This window comes from Balaenoptera borealis (assembly GCF_965194805.1).
Source record: "Balaenoptera borealis genome assembly, contig: HAP1_SCAFFOLD_2071, whole genome shotgun sequence".
Taxonomy (NCBI): domain Eukaryota; kingdom Metazoa; phylum Chordata; class Mammalia; order Artiodactyla; family Balaenopteridae; genus Balaenoptera; species Balaenoptera borealis.
In genome coordinates this window covers 16692-29329 of record NW_028122199.1, presented here as the reverse complement: position 1 = coordinate 29329, position 12638 = coordinate 16692, and the positions used below count along the sequence as shown (strand labels likewise).

Sequence of the window (12638 nt, the reverse complement as noted above, 5' to 3'; positions counted from 1 at the left end):
TCTTTTTTCCCTCTTTTGTGCTCCAATACCAACTTATAGCTCTCATTGCCCATATTCATTTCTTTCTTTAAATATAGCTATTTTTGCAACCCATGTCCTCTGAGCATAAACTCCTTCAAAGTATGGACTAGATCCTGCTTATGTGCATCGTCTCTCACGTTTAAAGCCTACGTGCGGACATAAAGCAAACTCAAATATTTATAAAATCAACAAATAGCTGGGGAGTGGATAGAAGGAGGAAATGACTGTTTTAAAAGAAACGTAGTTTTATTACTTCATGGTGCCTCCACAACCATGTCATTATGGTTTGAGCTTATATGTTTATTTTCCCTGTGAGATCATGAGTTGCTAAAAGGAGTCCTGTCTTACCCATCTTCGTGTTTACAACACTAGGCGTAGTGCTGATTAGCATATTCTTTTTTCGCTTTCTTATTGATTGGCTTTTTTTTTTTTTAAAGAATGAGAGTACTTACGCTAACCTGAAATAATCAGATTATAAAGTATTACATAGTAGAAGTAATGAAGGGCCTATTCCACTGTGCAGTTATCTTATTTGTTTTTCTCCAAACTGTGTAAGGTTTGGAGCCCAGATGGCAGAGAAGAGACTAATATAAAGGTGATTGCCCCTTAAGGTTTGGAAGGTTTGATAATTAAAAGAACTATTTTTAGGGTCATGTGAGGCTCTTTATACCCACTTCCCTTAAGCCTTTTATATTTGCAAGAAGAATCTATTTGCTAAAGAGGATCATTAATTGGCTTAATAAGGATTAATGACATACACAGCTTTGGATGCCATGGACAAAGGACAAAAACTGAGCTTTTATAGCAAAAAACACAGTTATCTCCTTATCCCTAAATAAAGGAAATACGAGGCAAGCATTTCCTCTTTGATAAAGAAGCTGGAGAGGGAATTCCCTGGCGGTCCAGGGGTTAGGACTCGGCGCTTCCACTGCTGGGGACCTGGGTTCAATCCCTGGTCAGGGAACTAAGATCCCGCAAGTCGTGTGGCGTGGCCCAAAAAACAAAACAAACAAACAAACAAAAAACAGAAAAAAAAAAGGCTGGAGAGATTTTTGTTAGGGGCATTTCTGATATGCTTATTTAGTGTAAACATTTCTAAATATACCACTTAACCATCATCTTAAACATTCTTAATATTGGTATCACAATTCCTGCATCGAAATCCTTAACAACAGTTTGTTCTTTTGGTAACTTAATGTGTTCTTGACAATACTGATTTTTTTTTTCAGATTATTTTTTTTGTGATGTGGACCATTTTTAAAGTCTTTATTGAATTTGTTACAATATTGCTTCTTTTTTTTTTATGTTTTGGTTTTTTGGCCATGAGGCATGTGGGATCTTAGCTCCCTGACCAGGGATCGAACCCGCACCCCCTGCACTGGAAGGCAAAGTCTTAACCACTAGACCACCAGGGAAGTCCCTTGACAATACTGTTTACATACTTCATCTACTTAAATATTTAATATTTAAATGTTAATTTAATTTAGATTAAATTATCAAAGTTATGAGTTAATGGCATTCATATTAATGTAAGCGTTCTATATTTTCTTGTCCTGTAGGGGACAATTTGAGGTTAACTTTAATTCCTCTCATTTCACTAAACCAACTTTTTCAAACCTTTTCTGTAAAGACCAGATAAGTAAATATTTTAGGCTTTGCAGGCCACATACAGTCTCTGTCACATATTTTTCTTCGTGTCTTTTTTTTCTCGTTTACAGCCCTTTAGAAAATCACTTTTAACTTATGGACTGTATAAAAACGGACTGTGGGCCAGATTTGATCCATAGGTCATAAACAAAATATAAATACAGATGGAGAGTATATGAACACTTATATAACAAGGTTCATATGGGAGTCTATAATTGCTCAGACCTCATTACCACTTTTCCTCTACAACTAAAGTGTATTTTTCTATCTATACCTTGTCTATATAATGAAAAAATTAAAAATGAATAGGAGATATATAGTGCTAGTGATGGGCTGGGACCCTACACAGACTTAAAGAATTGTAGAATTTTATTGCTAGGAGAAACTGAAGAGATTATCTAACTTGAACCCCTTAATTATTTTATAGATAATCTACTTTATAGATAAGAACTCATAAATAAATATGATTCACTTACAAATATCGGAGGGATAGCAAGCCTTCAAAGGAGTCCTTATGTAATTCAGTCAAATAATTTTCACTGAGAATTCTGAAAAATGAAAAGGTTATTTCTGGATCAAACTGCAAAATAACTACAACTATGTACTACATAGGACTAACTCCTATATGTGGAGGAAAGCTGGGTAATGGTGCCACCGAAACAACCTAATTCTTATCTAATTTAGGGATGGTGATTTCTGCTCTGTTTTCATTTAAACCTTCTTTTCACGTCCTCCTTTCTGTCCATCTCTCTCCATCACGCATGTGCACGCGTGCGCGCACACACACACACACACACACCCACACACACCCACGCCCCACCCACTCTTCCCACCAAATCATATAGTTAATGCCTACTCTCTAGATCACGAAGTCTCTGTTAGAACCCAGCTCTGGGTGGCACCAACGTTGCAGAGCTGCCCTTCCCTCCTCTCTTTCCCCAAACCTTATTGGGAAGTCCCACACACAGCTGTATCAGGGCAAATGAAGCCATCTGATTTTTTCCCGCATTAAAAATTTTTTGAAAACTAAAATGTGCATAAAATATACATAACTGTTCAATAATTCAATTGAACAACTGTTCAACTGTTTAATAATTACAAAACAGACCCCCACGTAATACCATTCATGTCAGGAAAGAATCCTGCCAGCATCCCAGAAGACCCCGTGTGCCCTTTTCCAATCACAACCCTCTCTCTGACTTCCTAGAGGGAACCACTATCCTGACTTTAATAATAATTTCCTTGCTTTTTAAATGTAGTTTTGCCTTTTCTCTATCAGCCATAAACAACACAGTTTAGTCTTGCTTCTTCTTGAACTTTATATAAGTGGAATCATATTATATGTATTATTTTCCACACTGCTTCTTTCATTCAACATTATTTTGTAAAATTATTTTATTTTTGCCTGTAGTATGTAGTGTTGCATGTCCAACTACATGAGGCTTCTGAGTATTTGAAAGTGGCTAATGTGACTGAGTTGAATTTTTAATTTAATTAATTTCAATTATTTTAAAATTAAAATTTTAAAAACTGATACTCAATGTAATTATTGGAAAATGTTTATGTTAGCAACAATTTGCATATGTGATACTACATTTTTGACTGTAAATTTTATGAAATCTCAATACCGATCAAGTATTTGTAATAAAATTTAGCAACCAAATTGTGATTTCAAAGAGTTGGTATGGGAAAAAAATATAGATTCTCTCATTAATTTTTAGATTGATTACATGTAGATATGATAACACTTTGGATAGTTTTAAATACTTAGTATGAAAAAAACATAGAATATCTTATTAATAATGTATATAATGATTACATGTTAAAATGAAAATATTTTGTAAATAAGGGTTAAGTAAAAGATATTAACATTTATTTCATCCGTTTCATTTTACTTGTGTTTTTAAGTGGCTACCAGAAAATTTAAGATTACTTATGTGGCTTGCGTTATGTTTCTGATGAAGTGTATGACTTCTAAGTATGATTATACCACACTTTATTCATTCAACTGTTGGTGTATACTGAGATGTTTCTAGTTTTGATTTATTAAAAACAATACTGCTGGGCTTCCCTGGTGGCGCAGTGGCTGGGAGTCTGCCTGCCAATGCAGGGGACGCGGGTTCGAGCCCTGGTCTGGGAGGATCCCACATGCCACGGAGCGACTGGGCCCGTGAGCCACAATTGCTGAGCCTGCGCGTCTGGAGCCTGTGCTCCGCAACAAGAGAGGCCGCGATAGTGAGAGGCCCGCGCACCGCGATGAAGAGTGGCCCCCGCTTGCCGCAACTGGAGAAAGCCCTCGCACAGAAACGAAGACCCAACTCAGCCATAAATAAATAAATAAATAAATAAATAAATAAATAAATAAATAAATAAAATTTAAACAAAAACAATACTACTTTGAACATTCTTGTATTTGTATCCTGATACATATTTGCCCGAGTTTGTCTAGGATGTAATAGGGATACAAAATTGTTTCCTAAGAAGTTGTGCTATTTCAAGTTGGCAGATTGAAACATGTCAAGTCTCCACCCCTTCAACTTCCACCAAAGTCCCTAAGAATGACATAACTAGAATCCCTAGAAAAGATATAACTTAAGAATCACAACCTTAGCTCAATGTGTGGGAGCAGCTCCACAAATGCTCCCCTACCAGAAACGTCCTGGAGCTACTACAGGGTGATCAGTTGGAATAGTGCGGTAGGAGCAGCCTACAGCACACATCAACCCCACATCTTTCCCCCTTGATCCAGGCAGCAAAAGGTGTCTTCCTCTAGGCAGGAGCAATTGGTGTTAGAAAGGGGGCAAGGTCTCAGAACCCTGGAAGAAGGGTATGCACTCCCTGACTAGCCACCAGAAGGCACCTTCCACCTCTGCCTTATTCTCAGGGGAACCCATTGGGAGTAATAAGCCCCAACAACTCGTTTCACTTCTCCCCTAAAGCTGGGAAACAAACGCAGTAGAATCTCAACTACAAAGATGAATTACACTCAGGAAGGACCAAACAATGTGAGAAAGCCAACTCCATTAAGGACAGAAAACAAAAACAAACATAAGAGCTTATAGCCAATGAATCAGAGTTAACAAAGCACAAGAGGACCTTAGGATAGCACAATTATTACCCTCAGACAGATGTAAGCAGATAGTGCATCCATTAATCAACTCAAGAATATACAAATGAAAAGTGTTGGCAATAATAAAAAATCTCAGTATATGAGAAGCAGAAATGACAGTTAAAAAATAAATTAGGAAACTGAGAGATCCAGCCCATGACTTCTCCAGAATGCAGAATGAAGGGAGCAGGAACGATTCACAGTCAAGCCTGACGCCTGGGTCTGCCAGAGGAATGTTAAGCCCTTTGCTTCCGCTGGTCTCACGATAAAGACTAGGAACATGCTGTGGGGAGGAGGGGGTGGTGTTTTGCACCTGTTTCTTATAGCTGATAAGCAGGAAGGCACATAGCCAGTATCCCAAGAGTGGAGTGAGGGAGTAGTAGAGAGAGCCAGTACAGAAGAAACTCTATAAGACGTCAGAGGTAGGTTTCTCGTGCCTGGAAGAATCCCCTTCCTTGCAGGTGATATTAACAGTGGTACATCCTTCAGGAGCCTTGGGGATCTGAGCACAGGCTATGTTGCCTTGTGAAACTATTTCCACTGAGTTCTGCATTTAAAACCTTCTGCTTTTCACTCACAGTGTCTCTTGGTCACATATTTATATTAATTCCATCTCATAGCTTAATTCCAGCTCATAAATTAATTCTTTACTCATAGCTTATGAGAATTAAAATATTACTACCTGGAAACTCTGCAACTCAGTTATTAAGGTGGTTCATATTATACAGGATATAGTCACACACATTTTTAAAAGATCACTAAAACAAAAACACAAGAGACTTCAATTCCCACAAAGAACTCTTGGAGCCCTGAGCATGCTTCAAAGACCCTGACCTCAATTTGAAATTCACCATGTTAGAAGGAATCGCAGTGATTGTCAGAATACATGTTAGGGGGAATGGTCAACAGATGGTGCTAAGACTGATTGTTTTCTCACCTCTAAGTAGTGGTTTCACATTTCCATGGAAATGATCCAAAAAGAAAAAAACCAAATCAATATGTCCAACGACATTTATGGTAACCCTTTTCATACCTGCAAAGGTAGGAAAAAGCTCTACCTCCCCATATCGCATAACCAAACTGTATGTATATACCATAAATGACATACAAACGTCACAGGAAATGATGGTATATGAAAAAAAGCTACACAAAAGTGGAACTCACATATACTGATTATAACTTTGAACGCTGACAAGGATTCAGGAAGTACAGCAAAGAGATGGGGCTGATCCTCCACTCTTTATGGCACTGTCTTCTCTGATTGGCTGATGCCCATACCAGACTGGTTAGAGTTTGAATATCATGGTAGGACAGGGGGTAACCAAACAGTATGTATTTCAAATTAATGGGGTTTCTTTCTGTGAAGTTGTTTGGATGACAGGATAGTAGAAATTTTAAAAATAACAACGGTAAATTCAGCCTAGAAGTAAAGTTTAGACTGAGAATGAGTCAGTCACCAAAAAATTACCCAAAAAGGAGCTTCAAATAAGCAATAACTCAATAACTGAAATAAAATACATTAATCTGTAGAACTCCAAATATTCATTTTGACGGAGGAAAAAAATTTTAAACTATGGGGAATCAAGAGTTAAAGCCAGATCTAAAACTTTCTCACACCATGAAAATATCAAAACCAGGCATGAAGTAACATTTAAGAAAGATCCATGTCTAACTTCTGACCAGGGTTCTGGTCTACGGCAATCTTCTGAATTTCACATTCATTCTTGATTCTGTATTATTGACAATTATCCTTCTCTCCACCTCTGTAACTTCTAGGAAATTGAGAGGGCTCAGGGTTTGTTTGTTTGATTGATTTAACTATATATGTAATGCAAACAATAGGCCTTTCTGGAACTGATTTACTCTGCTTCCCCTGCTTTCTTTCTCTCCAAAGTACTTAGCAATGCTTGAAATTATACCTATCTATTTATTATACTTATATACTTATTTTTATATACTTGTAAACCCCCTGAGAACTGGAATACTGGGGCTGTTTCATTCTTGGGCCTGTAACCCTAGCATGTAAAACAGTTCCTGGCATATAGTAGATACTCAAAAAATATTTATTGAATGAATTCAGAAAGTGACAAGTTATCAACTATCAGATACTTTTACTTAAAACAAATTATCCATTTATCGTCACTCATGAGGATAAGTACAGGAAAAGAAATGTCTTTCTTCTCCCCTACATTTGTGACTCAATCTTTTGAGACAAGAATCCTTTGAGAATTTCAGAAAAGCAATGGTTCTTTTCCCTAAAAAACTGCACTTTCTTGAACACACGCAAAAGTGTGCATGCAATTTCGACTTGTGGATCATCCTTTTAGGGCAGAGGTCTGTGAATAGAGAGGACTGAATCCAGAGTGCCAAACTTGGATGGGAAATAAAATTACATCTCAGTTTTCACAAATCTCTAACTAAAATCAGCACTTCCTTCCATTATGAATGTAGGCAACAAACCACAGTAGATCAGCAGTATAGTTAATTTGGTCCCCAATAGAAATCACAGGTCATTTCATATCACGTATATGCTGCAGATACCTCGAAATATCATTTATTCTCATCACTACCCTGGAGTTATAATATTTATTAGACCTACCACTATATCTTGTTATTTAATGTGTTAAGAGAAGCATATTTATTACTGTCTCACTAATTTTAAAAATATTCTGAAAACTATTTCAATATAGTTGGTTTCCTTTGTTTTTCTATATAGTTTGACTTATTATACATTATAAAACATTATCCCAAGAACATAAGCTTCTGTAGCTTGCCAAAGAGGTATACACGGGGGAGCAGGAGGTATAAAGAAATTCTGCTTTGGGGAAACACTGACCTCAAGTTAGGAACCTCTGCTTATAAGGTAGAAACCTCAAGCTGACTTAGAAATCTTCAAACCTTACCAGACTCATGTTATAGTGTATCGCCTCCCAAACACATGCTTTTTAAAAATTAATTTTTTAATTTCAATTTATTTTTTAAAAATATGTCATATATACTCACATCTCAAAATTCCAAAAATATGTAGCACACAATTCAAACTTTTTCTCTTACCTCTGTCCCTCAGTCTACCACCCCCCTCCACTCCCAGAGGAAATTAAGTTATCTATTTCTTGTGCCAAATGACTTTCATTTTTCTTACAAGTTTGGGAAATAAAATCTCCAAGTTAGATACTATCACGGGAAATATAAACTACATATACTATTTACGAAATCTGTAAATTAAAACAAATTGCCTGGTTCTAGCATTTTTTTCCTTACCAATAAGATATCCGACTAAGGGGGCATCTCTTTAAGGGTGGTCATAATACCTGTTTTTAGATTGAATGTTATGTCTTTTATTATTAATTCAGAAGTCATTTATGACTTGTCTATTCAAATTGAACTAAGGATATGACCACAGACTGTCATGAAAAATTACTTTGAATGTTTTTTTCCAAAATCACTTATGGATCTAAACTGACTTTTTCTACAAATCAATAAAAAAAAATAGTAACAGAAAAATGGGCAAAGGACAGACAATTCAGAGATGAAATACAAATGTTCAGTAAACATATAAAGATATTTAAGTTCACAAGTAATACGAAAAATTCAAATTCAGATGGGACCCCTTTTATTCACCCGTCAGATTAGCAAAAAAAAAAAAAAAAAAAAAAAAGGAGAATATCCAGTGTTGGTAGGGTGTGGGGAAATGAATGTCATCACAGCAGGATGACTGGAGTATATAAGCTGGCACAACTTTTTCGAAGGCAATTAAAATTTTATATCTAAATAGCCTTCACCCCAACAATCCCATTTCTAGATAACTATTCTATAGAAATAAATGACCAGGCTCACAAAAATGCATGTACAAGGATATTCATTGCAGCAATGCAAGTAACAAGACAACTGGACATAATCTAAACATCCTTCAATAGGGGCATTATTAAACTGTGATACATTCATACTATGGAATACTATGCAGGAGTTTAAATGAATGGGGTAACCCTCTATGTACTGGGAAGGAAAGAAATCTAAGACATATCATGAAATGAAGGAATCCAGTTGCAGGATGTTACTTACGTAAAAAAAGGTAAGAAAAACACACAAACCTATTTTGCTATCTGTAAGTATGTATGTACTCAAACGTATGGAAAAGAGTCTGCAAGGATTAATACTAAACTCAAAGTAGTGGGTGGGGGATTAGGGCACAAGGAGGGTTTTCACTATACCTGTTATTTCATTGTTATCTATTGAGAATATAATCATGTATTACTTGTATAATGGAAAGTAAGTTTAAATTGTCTCTTACTGATTTTAAAGAGGTCCTGCCAAATTTAATTTTTAAAATAAACACAGAATTTCAATCATCAGGTTGCTTTGGGATATGGAAGGGGAAATACCTTTTCTCACAGGTATTGACCTCAAAATTCTGGACCAAGAAGGATCTTACAATGCAGTTAACTTTTTGTATTCATATTTGGGGAGAGTATACTCACAGCTTCTCAGTCCAGCGGTATGCCTTCCATATACTTTCATCAATGTAAGAAATAGAGTTTCCTTGGAAATTTCTGTGAAGAAACACAGTTCATATCCTTGAATAGGTAGGAAAAGAATGTAGAGAATAAGGAAAAGAATCATGGCCACCGTGTGGGGAATATTCAAATGCAGAAAAGACCAGCTTTCTAATTCCCACAGCTTATCAGCTTCCCGGTGTGCACAATTAATAAAAACATACTGTGAGGCCACTGGCACAAACAATGAGGCATCTCCTCAGAACCTGAACTTCCTATCTGTCCAATTTCTTGGATACATAATGCCAATTACTTTTTTTCCAAAATCACTTATGTGTCTAAAATGACTCCTACAAATCAATGAGAAAAATGGCAAACATTTATCAATATCAGCAAATGAATATAAAGAAATCCTATGCTAGGCAACACCAAAGCTTTGGCTCAGTGCCCTCAGAATCTGTCCAGGTGTTAGAAGGATACGGGCAATTAGAAATTAGAGGGACTAATACGAAAATCTCTCTTAAGCATATTGCATAGGGAAAAGCACGAGTTACTGAGCAAGGAGTAAAGTTATTACCTCATTAGGGGAACAAAATGCAAAGGAAAGAGCTCGGAAGGAAGGACACACATCAAAACAGTAACAGGAGTTACCTTATTGGTGGTAGGGAAGGTGGGGTGGAATTTTCACATTTTATCCTATATACTTCTGTGACATTTCTTTTTTTAAACAGTGAGAATGTATCCATGAATTAGACATGTTTAAGAGAAGCTGTTAAACGCCTGAGGTTCAGTTTGAACCACTCACTCAGTGGATGACTTTGAATCTTCAGCTTTAGCTTTGTCCTCTTCCCTCAGCAACAATGTAACTGTTCAGTTTATATGCACATTTTTCACGCGAGTCAGAAATAAGTCAAAACGGATACCTGTCTGCCCATCTGCCTGAGGGACATTTCCACTCAAACAGAGCCTTCTGGTTGCTTTATGCTCACCAATAAAAGATGCCTAAGACTGAACTCATCTCCCTCAAACCGACTCTGCTTGCCAACTGCTGGATTTCCACCTGTTATACCACCATCATTCTGCCCATCAACACATGTGATTTGTCTCTTTCCTGTACTACAATCCCCCAACTCTAGTCAATTACTACATCTTGTCCGTTTTTCCTCTGTAGTACTCCCAGGATTTTCTTTCTACTTCCATCACAACCACTCTAATTTGGCCCCTTCTCACTTTACTCCTAGATTTTGCTAAAGCATTCTATTTGGACTCCCTGAATCAAGCGTTCCTCTCTAGATCGCTCTACATATGAAATCTAAAATCAGCCTCTTGTTTTAATCATTTGTCTCTCTTGCTTGAAAACTTGCATGGCTCCCCATATCTCAGAGCGTAACTTCCAAACCCCCATTGCCGATAGCCAAGGTTTTTCATAATCCTATCTTTCATTGTTGCCTAACCCAATTCTTTACAGCCAGACTAATCTATTAAATTCTGATCATCCCTGCAGTCACACCTTTGCCTAGACTGTACTGTCTATTATTTTTCTGACAAATCACAGCCAATCTTTAAGTCCCAGCTAAAGATTTAGCTTATCCATGCTGCATTCCGTGACCTCCACACCCCTGTGATTACAGGTTCTGGTGAATTACAGCACCTATCTGTATTTCTCTGAATACTTAATTATATATTACCTCCCTTTTAAGGCATATCCCCTTTCTCCCCACTTGTCATTGTCATGTTCTGGAGACAATGCCATAGACTTCTGTGGCTCCCACAGTACTTAGCCCTGGGTTGGGCACAAAATGGGTGCTACATATAGAAAGCCAGGGGACAAAGATGAGTTCTAGATATAACTGAGGGATTGAATAATAATAATAGCTAACACTAAAATATATGCTAGGCACTGATAGAAGACCTTTACCTATATTAACTCATCTAAATCTCCCAATGAGATTGGAGTCATTGGGAGATTTAGGAGTCATAGGAGTCACCCTATGAGAGGACGACTACCATAATCCCCATTTTACAGATGAGGAAATTGAGTCATACAGCTAATAAATGACAGACCTGGGTTCAAACCCAGGTAGTCTGGCTCCGGAATCTCTACTCTTAACCACTTTGTTGTATTACCACCAATGAGATGGGGAGAGGGACATGTCGCTGTAAAGAGGATGGAGTAAAGAGGGGAGAAGAGTAGATGTTAAGGAATTAAAGAATGGGGTAAAAAAATGGAGAAGGAAAAAAATAAGGGCAATTAAAAGTAAAAGACTGGAGGAGAGGGAAAAATAGTAAGAAGGAGAATGAAGACAAGGAATCATTGACAAACAAAAGGTGGAAACAGAAAGTCAGTCAATGTGGGCTGGGGAGATAAGGAGGACCCAGGAAGACCTGAAGAAAGGCTGCCATGTCAGGCAGGATGCAGAGAACAAATGAGGCAAGGCGATTCTTACATGATGGTGAAGGTGCCGTTGTAGGCGTTAGGCTCTGGCTCAGGCACTCTGTGGAGCTTCTGCTTTGGGCTGAGACCAACACACGACAGTGTCTCATTTTTGCAGGTACAGAGCTCACATATGCTGATGTTTGTGGTGGCATTCTGTTCTGGCTGCTTCTTTTCTGGGGTATATTTTACACCAGGAAGACCAGTGGGTACCGAATACTGAGTCGAAGGAACTGTCTCAGATGGCCTTGGTTGCTGAGATATGTTAACTCCCAGGTCCCCAGGTGGAACTGTGACTTGAGTCAGGTTTGGCTGTGCAAGTGTCACCTCAGGGTGTTTTGGAGGGGGAGCTGTAGTCTGCTGCAGGGCTGTAGAATGTTCAGACTCTGTAGTAGGTTCTGGAGTTGTGGTAAGCCCCTGGTCTAAAGGTTGAACTCTGACACTGGGTGATGTTGGAGGCTCAGTGTGATCCTGATCTGGTGCTGGAACTACTGGGTTCTGATATACTGGAGGCTGAGCTACAAAAACCTCCTTAGGTGGTTCTGGAGGCTGGGTTAAGGTCTCCTGCATGGTTGGAGAAGGTTCATCCTCCTTAGTGGGTTCGGGCCTTATGGTCAGTTCAAGGTCCAAAGGTTGAATTGTGACCTCAGTCAAGGTTGGATGCTGAGCCTGAACATGCTCTGGATTTGGAAATGTCACCTCGGGGTATGTTGGTTGAGTTGGGGCTCCCTGCTGAACTGGAAAAGGTTCAACATTTTCAGTGGGGGTTGGATGCTGATCTGAAACCTCTTGCTGGACTGACAAAGGTTCCAACTGCTCAGGGGACACTGTAGACTGAGCCGAGGTTTCTTGTTGGGGTGGAGAAGTTTCAACCTCATTAGTGAACGCTGGAGTTACGATAAGTGCAAGACCCACAGGTTTAACAGTGACATCG

The 12638-nt window shown here is 38.1% G+C and overlaps 1 pseudogene across 1 annotated transcript in view; it reads right to left on the bottom strand.

Annotated features, from left to right (window-relative positions):
* The window catches only part of LOC309622306 (leucine-rich repeat-containing protein 37A2-like), a 54553-nt pseudogene that overhangs the window by 28712 nt on the left and 13203 nt on the right, over positions 1-12638 (bottom strand). Inside the window, exons 6-7 of the transcript in view lie at positions 9256-9327; positions 2145-2216 (exon numbers count right to left, since the gene is read on the bottom strand). The product of the transcript in view is annotated as a leucine-rich repeat-containing protein 37A2-like (transcript). The remainder of the gene's footprint in view (positions 1-2144; positions 2217-9255; positions 9328-12638) is intronic.